This window comes from Podarcis raffonei, chromosome 3 (assembly GCF_027172205.1).
Source record: "Podarcis raffonei isolate rPodRaf1 chromosome 3, rPodRaf1.pri, whole genome shotgun sequence".
Classification (NCBI taxonomy): domain Eukaryota; kingdom Metazoa; phylum Chordata; class Lepidosauria; order Squamata; family Lacertidae; genus Podarcis; species Podarcis raffonei.
The window spans coordinates 65,762,378-65,776,137 of record NC_070604.1 but is presented as its reverse complement, the minus strand read 5'-3'; the positions used below and the strand labels follow the sequence as shown (position 1 = coordinate 65,776,137).

The 13,760-nt window shown below is 40.7% G+C and overlaps 1 protein-coding gene across 8 annotated transcripts in view; it reads right to left on the bottom strand.

Moving 5' to 3' along the window:
- The window catches only part of UTRN (utrophin), a 316,563-nt gene that overhangs the window by 87,145 nt on the left and 215,658 nt on the right, over window positions 1-13,760 (bottom strand). The gene's annotated exons all lie outside the window — the stretch shown is intronic.

The following is a 13,760-nucleotide window of genomic DNA, read 5'->3' as shown; positions in this document are numbered from 1 at the left end:
ACCCACCACTTTCTCTTGCGCTCTCTCTGTCTCTCTCTCTCTCACACACAAACATATCCCCTTCTCCTCTTACAGACTTCACATGTATAAGCTCTCCCCCTCCCTCCCTCTCTCATACACCCAGTGCTTTTTTTCGGGGGGGGGACACAGGGATACGCATACCCCTAAACATTTTGTGAATCTTTGTGCTTTTGTCCATTTGCTGTATTTATTTTTCCCAATTTGAACTATAAAATGGTGATTTTCTTGCGTCAAAATGAGAGTACAGTGGTACCTCGGGTTACATACACTTCAGGTTACAGACTCCGCTAACCCAGAAATAGCACCTCGGGTTAAGAACTTTGCTTCAGGGTGAAAACAGAAATCGTGCTGCGGTGGCGCGGCCGCAGCGGGAGGCCCATTAGCTAAAGTGGTGCTTCAGGTTAAGAACAGTTTCAGGTTAAGAACGGACCTCTGGAACGAATTAAGTACTTAACCTGAGGTACCACTGTACCCCTAAACATTTTTTCAGAAAAAAAGCACTATATAGACCACATAAGCATTTCTGCCACTCACCCTGCTCAACTGCATCTATATCAAACACACACACACACACACACACACACACAGAGAGAGAGAGAGAGAGAGAGAGAGAGAGAGAGAGAGAGGCCTCTACAGGTGAAGGAAGTTCCTGTCATCTTTCTTTAAAAATCAGAAGCAATAAAGAAACAATTCAAAAAATGCACTAGGGTCACCTACCTAGTGCCTACAAGCAACCCCTGGGATACAGCATTATGAATCAATGCATTGCAAGTAACAAAGGAATAGAGTCGTTTCCTTATTTCCATTTTAAGAAAAGAAAAGACGACCCCTGTTGAGTTTATTATAGGTTCACGGCAAAGTCCTCAGAAGTGCTAGGAGATATCTTAATTCTTTAAAAAGAAGAAAAAAGAATGTGGAATACCGTATTTTTCGCTCGATAACACGCACCTGACCATAACACGCACATAGTTTTTAGAGGAGGAAAACAAGAAAAAAAAATTCTGAATGAAACAGTGGATGTATCATTTTTGTGCTTCATGCTGCGGCCACAGACATGTGATTTGACGGTGAGTTTGGGGTAGCCCAATGCAAAGATCCTGAGGATCCATGTGGATCCATGCTTTGTAACCACGTTTTTGCACCATTGCAGCCCCAGGCAACAGTGGGTGCGTGATTTTTTTGGTGCAGGCTGTAGCCATGGACATGCTATGTGATCTGATGGTGAATTTGGGGTGACCCAATGCAAAGATCCTGAGGATCCATGTGGATCCATGCTTTGTAACCATGTTTTTGTACCATTGCAGCCCCAGGCAACAGTGGGTACGTGATTTTTTTGGTGCAGGCTGTAGCCATGGACATGCTATGTGATCTGATGGTGAATTTGGGGTGACCCAATGCAAAGATCCTGAGGATCCATGTGGATCCGTGCTTTGTAACCATGTTTTTGCACCATTGCAGCCCTGTTTTTGCATCAGATCATTGCTATGTGATCTGATGGTGAATTTGGGGTGACTCAATGCAAAGATCCTGAGGATCCATGTGGATCCGTGATTGGAACCACGTTTTAAGTAGGGAGGGAATGAAAAACATAGAAGCGACAAGGAGCACCGAGAGGGGTGTGCAGAGAAGCAGCTGGCTAAGAATGCAGGAGAGGGGTTTTACCGGAGGGAGGAAAGGAAGGCAAAAGTCCCCCCCCACAAGCCAGCCAGCTCTCTCTCTCCCCCCCCCCAACCTGCATGTTGCCTTCGAGTCCCAGACGCACGGAGAGGAATTAGAAGGAAGGACGCTCTGCTTTCCACTCTGCTTGCCTGGAGGGGAGGGGTTTTCTCTGCTCTTTGTTCCGTTTGAGCAAACACAGTAAGGAAACAGAAGCGGGTGGGCAGTAAGACCCTGAGGCAGAATGCAGGAAAGCAGCAGCTTCCTCCTTTCAAGGCTTCCCTTCTCCCGACGATTTGATATTTGCCTGATTTTTGCCTTCACTCGCGCTTGTCAGCTCCAGGGACCCCACACATTCGCTCAATAACACGCACAGACATTTCCCCTTACTTTTTAGGAGACAAAATCTGCGTGTAATAGAGGGAAAAATACGGTATTTGTATTAGTGACTGAACACAAATCGGTTCTGGAGGAAGGTTTTTTTAAAAAAAAAATGCATCTAAACAGTAAAATTAATGCACATTTATATTTGATTAAAAGGGTTAAGACTAAGATCAACTCCTGAGAGAAAAATAACTTGATTAAAGCAGAGCTTTAACCAGTGCAACTTCACACAAATATGACAGGATTCAACTAAGGCCGGGAATGCAGAAAAACATTGCTTAATTGAGAAAAGATTACAAAAGCCTGAAGAATAATTATTTTAATTAAAGTCTGCCAGTACCATTTTACATAACTATATGAATTTATGGTTACAAATTTAGACTTTGGTTTCCCAGAGCAATTACTGGTTCAGCTCAAGGAAGGCTAAAAATATATATACACCAAAGGTTATGGAATACACAAAAAATACGGGAACGCAGTCTTGTAAACCATTCAGAGGTCTTTAGTTCTACTAAGTAGTAGATACATTTTGTTAAATAAAAGAAGTAAATAAGAACAGACACCAGTGATAGCTATTTGTCATTTTATGTTGTGAAACACCCTGCGATCTATGGATGAAGGGTGGTATACAAATTTAATATAAATAAATTTTAAAAGAAACATTATTTCAGTGCTTTAAGAATATCCATAAGTAACACTGAATATTATTTAAGAATACTTTTTTCCAGGGTGGGGGGGAACAAGGGCAAAATAGGGGTTGAACTGTTCTGCCTTCTCTTTGTCATTAATTAACATGCCAGCATCCTGACTGAGCAGATGGCTTGTCATTTCCTTCCTTCTCTTTCAAACATTCCTGAAAAACACATTTTTACAGCTCTGAGCATCCCTAACTAGCCTCAGCTAATTCTCAGCTTTAGCTTTCCTGTCATTGTGCCTATAAGTCTGGCCCACACATCTATGTGCATTCTGTCCACCCTTCCATTTTTTCTTCATTTTCAGCAAAGGACTAAGTATTTTCAGATGTCTCTCAGATTTATCTCTTGGAATTATTTTGGAGATTATCTTGGAGATTGCACTTTTAGCAATTCCTTCCTCAGGAACTTTCATCCATGTTGGGTTCTTTTTTTCTGTTAGTTTGGCCAGTGAATTTGGCATGGAGACTTAACGCTTGAAGTGCGTTGTAAAATTGTCACAGCAGGCAACCTAAGGCCTCCAAGCCAGTTGCATTCCAAACATATGAGTTATCACACTTCATCTTAGTTATGCTTAACACTTAAACTTTTTCATGAATTCAGATAACTCAGAAATAGGAGATATGTGCTACCATAGTTCAGAATACTCTAAAAACAGAAATACATTTGCATATTGATAGGGTTTACTTTTGTAGTTTTGTAACACATTTCCTGGACAATTTGCTACATGTTAAAAAGCCCCTCTCAAAAATAATATTTGTTTCTGCAATTGCTTGCATTCACTTATCACATGGGACTTCAAAGTTTCAACTATGATCCCAAAATTTTACATTTGTCAATAGTCTCATGGAAAACAATTTGGTGAATGTATTTTGAGGTACATATTCTTTTGCCCTTAACCATACCATATAGCGTCACTGAATCCAGAGTCAAAACTAATTAATTAAGTTGTTGTTTCAGACTGTGAAGTATGCAATTAGTACCAGCTAAGCTAATGATATGAAAATCAGCATTAAATGCGCCTTGCAAACAGATCTCACAATATGCTCACCACAGAAAACTGTAGCAAAATCTGTTTTGCGTATATATGCATAAAAACCAAAGTAAACTGTTGTCAACAGGATTCCTGAAATTGGCGTGTGGAGTGCAACATAATAGGAAAACACAAAAGTTCATAACAGGAATAAACAAAATATAATACAGAGGATAAAACTGTCAGATTCCATCCCTGCAGTGGCGAAGCTGCATGCTCCGCTACCGGGGGCGGAGAGCAGGAGGGGGCATGGCTGGTGCCCCCGGGGTGCGTGGCACGTGTCCGGGGGGGTGCCGCAACGGCACCCTACCAAAATAGTGGTGCGGAGGGCGGTCTGTTCCCTCCGCACCCCCGTTCCTCCGCCAGTGCACCTCTGTCCGTTCTGAACAGAACAGTATTGACAATTACAAGCAAGATGCTTTTTGCTTGATGTTTCAGTACACAACAGATTCTTTAGTGACCATGAAATCCCAGAAGGCTGGCGAGCGATGGATCTTGGGTGTTTTTATAGAAAGAAGAAGAAATCAACACTAAACACTGTGCTTTAAAATCCAGGACCCTTAACTTGTCTCCTGAGTAGTCCTTAGGAGGTTAAGGCTCTGTTAGATTTATACACTCACAGTGGGCTCTACCATCTGTTGTTTAATCTCTGTGTCATTTTATTTCTGAGTCTTTATCAGACACTATCTTTTTAAAAGTAGCATCTAGTTTCTCTTACTAAAACCCTGAGAAAACCATTACTAATAAAAAATAGAAAAATGCATTGCAAATTTACATATAGTTAATTTGCAATATTTCCAGTCTTTTAATTCTAGTTATTTTAGAAGTGGGTGGGATGTTTTTAATGTATTTATTTTTCCCCCTTGTTTTTAATGTATCTATGTGGGGGTTTTGTTTGTTTGTTTGGTTGGTTGGTTGTAAATCATTTTGGGTTGCCAAAATTTGGGTCGGGCAAGATAAACTGACTAACAAATTTAACAAATGATCATCATCCCAATTCTGATATGCTGGTTGCATAAACCAGATACTCCTGTCTGCCACAGCCAACATGTCAGGGATGATGGGAGTTGTATTTCAACAATCTGAAGGGAAGAGGCTCTGAACCATGGACACATATGAAAAGCCTTTCAGATTTTTCCCCTGGAACACTTCTAAGATAGTGAGGATGTCATTTCTCTAGAAGCTTATTACCTTGAATGTACCACACTGATTTTGGCAACCCAAAATGATTTATAATCAACCAACCAACCAAAAACCCCACATAGATACATTAAAATCAAGTGGTGGAAAAATACATTAAAAACATCCCACCCACTTCTAAAAGGCCACTTATAGTTAAAGGCAATCCACTAACAGGTAGAAATGGCCCATTATTGTGTTGCCACCCTCCAGATCTCTCATGAAGGGGCCACATGAAGAAGGGCCTCAGATGATGATCACAGGTGGTTCATATGGAGAAAGGCAGACCTTGGAAGTACTGCAGCCCTGAGCCATTGAAGCTTTATCAGTCAAAACCAACACTTTGAATTGGGCCGGAAACTAAGTGGATCAATATGTGGAACTATTAATGCCCTCCTCCCCTTCCCTAATTTGTCTCCTAAAAACTATGAAATGTTTTAAAGATTTGATTAAATCAAATTGAAAATGCCTCAACAATTGAAGGAAAGTATTTGGTACTTACATGCTAAGAGGAAAAAAAGTTATTCCTTAGCCCTTTCTTCAGAAACGTTCAACACAATATTTATAGCACAATTTCCAGTGGGATAGTTATGTTAGCCTGTTGCAGGAAAATCAACAGAGTCTTGTGGCACATTAAAGGCTAACACACTTACTGTGGCATAAACTTTCACTGACTAGAGACCAGATGAAGCATAATCCTCAGCTGCCAGGGTATATGATATACACATGAGTGCAAAGCAAGGGGGTGGAGCCTGTGGCCCTCCAGATATTGTGGACTCCAGTTCCCATTAGCCCCCACCAACATTGTCAACAGTCAGGGACAATAGGAGCTGTAATCCAGCACCATCTAGAGGGTCACAGGTTCCGCAGGAAGAAGAATACAGAAATTGAGAATGAAATGGCATGGGAATGAAAAATTGCTGTCCATGACAATTCATTTAAGATCGTGAATATATGTAAAATTACTGTGACCCTTCACAACACCAGTAATTGGTGATAACAAAATCATTTAGCAGCAGTGAGTAAACTAACATTTGTGGTGGAGTTAAATTTGAATAATTTGTAGATACGCAGGATATACCATAATTTTTGCTCTATAAGACGCACTTTTTCCCTCCTAAAAAGTAAGGGGAAATGTGTGTGCATCTTATGGAGCGAATGCAAGCTGCACAGCTATCGCTGAAGCCAGAACAACAGGAGGGATTGCTGCGCAATCTTGCTGTTCTGGCTTCAGCGATAGCAATGTGAAGCCTCTTCAGCGCAGCAGGAGGAACGCTCCCTCTGCGCTGAAGAGGCTTTGCGCGGCTATCCCTGAAGCCAGAACAGCAAGAGGGATTGCTGCGCAGCAATCCCTCTTGCTGTTCTGGCTTCAGGGATAGCTGCGTGAAGCCTCTTCAACAACATTTGATTCAGAATTTTTTTTTCTTGTTTTCCTCCTCTAAAAACTAGGTGCATCTTATGGTCGGGTGCGTCTTATAGAGCAAAAAAATACGGTAATCACATAAAGCTTGTGGCATACAGCTTATACAAAGGCTCTGTCAAGAAGACCTAATCAACGTGTGGAGTTTAGGGGTGGGATTGCACTTCACCCTCTTCACATAGAATGGTACTAGTCCTACTTAGAGCAGACCCATTAAAGCTAATGACAATGACTAACTAGGTTCATGAATTTTAATGGTTTACATTGAGTAGGGTTTAGGTGAATACAGCCCCTATCAATCCTGTTGTGCCCAGTTTTTCAAACAAGGCTTCTCTACAGTAGATAAGCACAGAGTAAATGTGTGATATGTATAAATTGTTAACCAATCTTGATTGTGTGAGATTTAAATATTCCCCCCCCCATTTTTTTTTACTCTGACAGTATACTGATCTGCATATTGCAGAGCTGTACAAACAGAAAGAGATTGTCATCAGATCTCCCTTCCACCATTAGCACTGATTCTGCACATGACAACACATCCAACTGTTGCCTGCAATGGGAGCCTCCCACATGAAAATCTAGACTGACTGCATTTGTTTCGGGGGCAACACTGGCTGGCACTACCCACAAGCTCTGTGTAGAGCTCCACACACATAAAGTTTTAGGGCTGGGCCAGCAGATGCAATCTCTCCCATCCTTCCATGTTCTGACCAAATACTTAGACGAGATGGTGAGAAAAGGTCATGGTGGAGAACCACCTCCAGATGCTTTGAATTCCAAGCCCCAGCCAGCATGGCCAGTGGTCAGGGATTATGGGAGCTTTAGTCAACATCAGGAGGGTTACAGGTTTCCCAACCTCTGGCGGAGAGTTTCAGCCTTATTCTCCATACATATTAACTCCATGTTGATTGTCAAAGCAGCTAAGGAACATTTTATGAAAATATAGCTCTAAAATATCAGGTGCTTTGCTATGCCATCTTCTAATCTTCACAACTTGCAACATTATTTTATATGGAATTTTTCTAGCAGCAGTTTGTTAGAATAAAAGCAATGGAAAAGGCCAAACAGTCAAAAGCATCAGCAATTGGTTGCTATGTTTGATAGCCATTTTTTGCTGTCTTTTTTTCCGGAAGGCATATAAGTAGATCAATGTATACAAATTAGCTTAGTGCGGATTTGAAGAAAGGTCTCTATTTGTGCTAGTACTCAGTAATTAACATTAACTGTTGCTTTCAGCATAACACAATGGTTTTCAATTGACAATATATGGGAAAGCATTTAATAATAGCAACGGATACGATAATGGCTCAATTGCATTGAATGAATGCAAATTAGATGACTGCTTAGAAAACTAACTTCCATTAAGTGAGTTGAGAACCAGCAGATCTGACTATACAGGTGTATGTTTCCCAAAGAACTATAGGGAGGAATTCAACATAGTGCTAAATAGATCAATCTGACAGTGCAAGTGGAAGAGAAACCAGTTATTCCCCCCAAAATGGAAGAGGGTCTGCAGAAGGGGAGAGTACACAAGGCACTGCAACCCTGCCTCCCACAATGACCCGCCTATCAAGAAATGCATTGCTGAACTGTACTGGTGATTATTTTATAATTATATTGGATTTTAGTTTATGGTTTTGTTTTCAGTGTCAGGTTTTCAATGTTGCTAGCCACCCTGGGAAAGGGAAGAATACAGGTAAGAAAACAATAATTTGTTCCACAGCTGCCCTCCCTTCTCTTTCCCTCAGTGCCTGTGATTTCGCTCATTCAGCATGTTTCATTTTTCTCCTCACCTTTCATAATTAAACCCATCCCTGTTCAATCCCTTTACCTACCCTGCTTATACTGTAATTTCCATTTTCTTTCCCCCACCTGCCCCGCTTTAGGCTTTTACAGCATTTAATTATTATCCTCTGGGCCTTGGCTCTCAGTCTCACAGTTTTCCTTCTCAAATAGAACTGCTTTCCTCCAAGCTTAAAAACAATCCCAGTCATTTCATTCTGTCCTAGCAGCTTAGCCACAAGTACCTAACCTAGCACTTCAACACGTTTCCTCAACCCACATTCTGAGATCTCACTCTCTCACCAACCTTCCTCTATGCTCTATAAATCAACCAAATGCTTGCATTCTTGGCATCTTCCCCACCACCGCCTCCCTCTGCAGAAAAGATGCAGATAAATCATTTTGAAGAAGGAATAGAATAAAAAATATGGACCCCTTTCTGAAATCCATTCTTTTAGATTTTTTTGCTCAAGTGATTCTGCAAGAGCTGCATCTTTGCAAAAATATGCAACTAGTAAAATGTTTTTTCTCCCTCCCTACGCTTTACGTTTCTTTAGAAAGGGGAGCCTTCTAGCATACAATAGGAGGTCCATCAATACTTCATTCCCAGCAGAGAAGTAAGCAATTTTGATTCTACGGCTCTAGGAATAAATTTTCAGTCTCTGAGCCTGTGCATTCTCTGGACAGCTGAGTCAGAATAAGAATATTGCCAAGCTGACACCTCCTGTGAAACCTGCAGCTACAACTGCTGTCTATCTCTTGGCTTACACCAGGAATTTAGGTTCCTGTGATTCAAAGAAACCCTGCAAGTTTCTAGTCCTGATGGCTAAGAAGATAGAATTAGGTGTGAGTAGGAAATTCCTACTGGAATCTCAGAACTCAGGGGATCAGTTTGAGTAAGATGTCTAGTGTTTGGGGATGGAGGCTTCATTGGCCTGCATCGTTAATTGCTCCTTCTCAAATCTGTCACTCCCAGATTATTCAATACAGTTAAAATGTAGGTCGATTGTACAAAATAAGAAAAAGTATGCAAATGTTCTTAATTTGCATAAATTACAAAGGAAAAAGAACTCAGTGTTTCTTAGTGTATAAATCAGATTGCCTTGATGCAGGGTTTTGTTTGTTTGTTTTGAGCTTGAATTTCACAAGGCCCTGGCGTTGAGGAAGAGCTTTTAAAGAGAAGAAATCAATGAAACTCTAGAATGGTGTTCTGACAGGAAGAACCATGATGGTGGAAATACAGGGCTGATACCTTATATGGAACTCTTGGGGTTTTTTTCATTGAATGCAGGTGCTATTGCATGATGGGGAGGCTTTCTTGCCAATCTCATTTAGAGATTTAGAGAAGGAACTGCCCCTTTCCAATGGGGAAAGTGGGAAATGTACAATGACAGGGTCAGTTAAATCTCTATGAAAGTTAGAACCACCCTACCCAGCAATCCTCGATTAGAACTAAGAAAATAAAGCATGCTGTCCAGTCAACGCTGCCTGACTACAAAGCTGCTGGAGGCAAAAGGAAAATGGCAGCCTGTTCTCTGGCCCAGCAGTTCCCAGACTTCTACCCGCCCTATTGGACCACTTGAAAAATGATGAGGGTCTTGATGGACCACTTAATTTTGCTGCCTGTTTTGGCAATTTTAATGCATTACAATTTATACTGCATGGTTTTTAATTGTGCTTTACTGACACACCACGGACCACTTGACTGAAGCTCATGGATCAGTTTGGAAACCTGTGCTCTAGCTAGATTATTGGGGGGGGGGGAATCACTGTCAGCACAGGGAAATTACTCATCATGAGAAATGGAGTAAGCTTTTAGAGAACTAAATCTCCTCTGGAGATGCCTAACCTGACCCTTTTAAATTCCTCATTGTGTTCTGCATTGTTTCTAATTCTGGGAGCCATCCTCCACGTTTTAAGAGTCAGAGGTTAAGTAGTATGGCAAATTGCTTCATGCTGCGTGTTAATGTTATGGATAGGTAAGAACATTATTTTTATTTACCTGGAGAGCTCATGTATTTGTCCTAAAACTATGCAGATGCATAAGAACAGGCATAGGCAAACTCGGCCCTCCAGGTGTTTTGGGACTACAACTCCCATTATCCCTAGCTAACAGGACCAGCGGTCAGGGATGATGGAAGCTGTAGTCCCAAAACATCTGGCGGGCCGAGTTTGCCTATGCCTGCATAAGAACATTTACAGATGCGACTTTTTTTTTTTACTTTGCATACAGTCATAGTCCTCCTTGTGCTTTATTTATACCAGCACATGCATTTGTTGCCCAAAACCAACTCTAATAACAGGGAACAGAAGAATGGCTTATTACTAAAATTGTGCATTGCAATCACAGGCTCAGGACTGCGCCCATCATGGAATAAATCTGTTAACAACTAAGTACAGAAAAGTGATAAAACACCAGGAGGTCAGAACAATTTGGAAGTACATGCATTTATTAATGGCTACTATTTGTTTCAGTGTCACTATCTCTTTATAGCCCTTGTGTCTATTAGACCCTCTCTGTATAAACTTCTTTACCCAAAACATAACTGCTGATAATACAACCTCAAGCAAATTAAGAAAATGAATATATATATATTCTAGCACTCAAGCACATTCTGGTAGCACACAAATGAATCAGGCAAACAAATTTTAAAATTACATTACACCATACTTATTTGCATAGTGTTTTTGAAGCAATGCACTAGGGAAAGTGAACAGAAGGAGAGAGCCATTAAATGAGCAACATTAAACAAAAAAGTGTCATAACTTATTTTGAAGTGAGAACAGCGTATTAAAACTATAAGAAGTTAGCAGAGAGATAACATGAAGCAATGGAACTAAATAAGAAGAGATTGGACTAAGGGGAGTATGTATGAGAGTTTATGAAGTACTGAGAATGGACAGAGATTGGAGTTTAATTGTCATCAAGTGGATGAAATAAAGCAAAACTGATTTCTATCAGTGCCACTATATAGGAGGCTATGTGATCATGCAATATTGCAGGAAGTCCCATTTTGGAAACTCACAACAGGGCTGAAATAGTGTTCTGGTGACAGACAACTGATTATCCCTCTTTTCCTGCGTCCCTGTCCCTTTATCTCTCTCATTGCACAGCATGACCGTAAACAGAAGAGAATATTTGTTTTTCTAAGAATTTGTTGGATTGATTCATTTTCCACCTGCATTAATAATGCTTGCTTGGACAGTGAACATTTCCATAGCAGTAGCATTCTAAGCAAATAAACAAAGCTTCTCATTTTAGTGATAAAGATAGGAAGAGTTGCTCTTTGAACGTTAATAACACTTGTTGCACAAGCCATTATGGCCATGACAAAAGCAACACAATGCACAGAAGCAGAGGTGGCTTGTCTGTGGTCCTTAGATGATGCTGGACTCCAACTGACATAACGGTTAGGGATATTGGAAGGGATAATGTCAGGGAACTGCCATCGGAAAAGGGGAGGGAGGCAGAGGAATACAGAGAGCCTCTGAGGCTTCTGAGGAGCAGCTCCTAGTCCAGCGGTGGGGAAAGCCATACCTCCAGTGGAGCAGAGGGGGAAGGGGGCAGCCAAGCGAGGGAAGGGCTCGAAGATGCTACTGAGAGCCCAAGCGCCTAACCTAGCCCGGCTGGCCAGGAGGCAGACAGGCCATTTCTGTTGCCCAGCTTGCACAGGGGGGTGAAATGTAAGGAGGGGAGGTGGAGATTTGGGGTGTCTAAGTTCTTATGCTGGGGGAGAAACCGGAAGGGGCCACTCCCGGAATCTGCAAGTGACTAAGACGGACATGAACTTTGTGGTTCTGCACTGTAAATAGTTTGCACCAATAAAACCTGTAAAAGACAGGTCGGAGTCCTGCCTGGTTACTCACGAGCAACCACCACCAGCACCTGACAGATAAGAACATCTGAAGAGCCACAGGTTAGTTAACCCTTCAAAATAGCCTACTTAAAAACAACAACACCTAACTTAAAAATTACTAAATAAAAAAAGCAACAGCTCAATGGATCACCAATAAAAAATAATCCTGCATGCACATTTTTTAATTATATTAATTACCAATCTCTCTCTCTCTCATAAAATAAGTAGTTGGTGGATTTCAACTCTATACAGCTATTTGTTTAAAGACTTTCATAAAAAGGAAGTTTATAAAAAGAATAAGCAGATAAGAGGAATACTCTTTGAACAGATTATTTCCCCATGATAACTTTTAAGTTGCCCTCATTTGATCTTAGCAACCTTTTAAACTTGTAAGCTATAGCCTATATTATAGCATTCCTCCCTAAACCGAGAGCTGACCAAGAAAGAAAAACATCTCTTCCGTGAAGCCCACACACAAAAATTAATGCTTTTCTGGTATTGTGCAGGATCAGCACACGGTCCTGGTCCTCTCCATACAAAATTGTGTAAGGCTGCAGCAATTTGCTTTTATTGTGAAATTCTGGGAAATTGTTATTTACAATTGGTGATGTTTTTGTTTTCTTTACAACCTTCCTTTGTATAGACAGGTGCATTAACTAGAGGGAACACAGATGACTGATGATGCAGAGAATCATTTAACAATGTCAGTCAATAATAATCAAAGAAAGAGCAATCAACATGCTCCTACACAGCTCCCATTCATTTTTATGAAGTTTACATAAGGCAATGTCTTCCTGGTAGGTTGCATCAAAAGGCTAGATTCTTTTCTTGCTCTCCCTTTTTAATGTTTATATATTGATTTTCAAGAATTTCATTTATATAAAGAAACAAGAATTAACCTGGATAAGCAGACATTATAAAAGTTTCTTTAAGAATCCCACGTTTATCCTGTTCAGTCAAAACTCCAGAACACTATTTACCTGCTTAAATTTGTTTCCACAATGGCTAACAAAGAACTAAAAAAATAATAGCAACAATCCAACCAAAAAAACATAGAGCATACAAACTAACACAACAATCTGAAATAAGTCAACCACATTAGTGGTTTTTAAAAGCCTAGAAAAACAAACTTTTTTGCCGGGCACCTAAATGATAGTAAGAAGGGGGGCTTGGGGGGCATCCCTGTAGAAGACATCCCAAAGCTTAGGACACTATCGCTGAAAATGTTTGCTCTCCCATCAAATCTGCTTTCTGGACAATGCACAGATCAGAAACTATCATGGTAGACAAAGATCAATGTTTGTTTTTTAATTTAAAACTTTTTATTTCATACTATTGCATTTTAAAACCTTTGTTAGCATGAATACCAACATCTTAAATCCTAAAAATTCACAACTCTCTATCAAGCACACACACACTGAATGAAAGCCTGCTTTCCTATGTTTAATAAGGTGTTGCTTGGTTCAGCTGTATGTTAGAAGCTTTGGCCAGCACTGTATATGTGGAGTGGCAGCCAGGACCTTCCAGAGGGATTTCCTGGATTATTCTCTCAGTCTGTTTTTATCTGTGTTCAAGTGTATGCAGTCAGTTATTGTTAGCCACAGTTCTACACGGACACAGTGTTTCCAGCTTCACCAGTGTGGCAATCCAGTGGAACTGTGGTGCCCTGCTAACATTGATGGACGCTGCAGGGGAGCTAAAAGGTCGTCCTTGCTGTGCTGTTGGTCAAGGAGGGC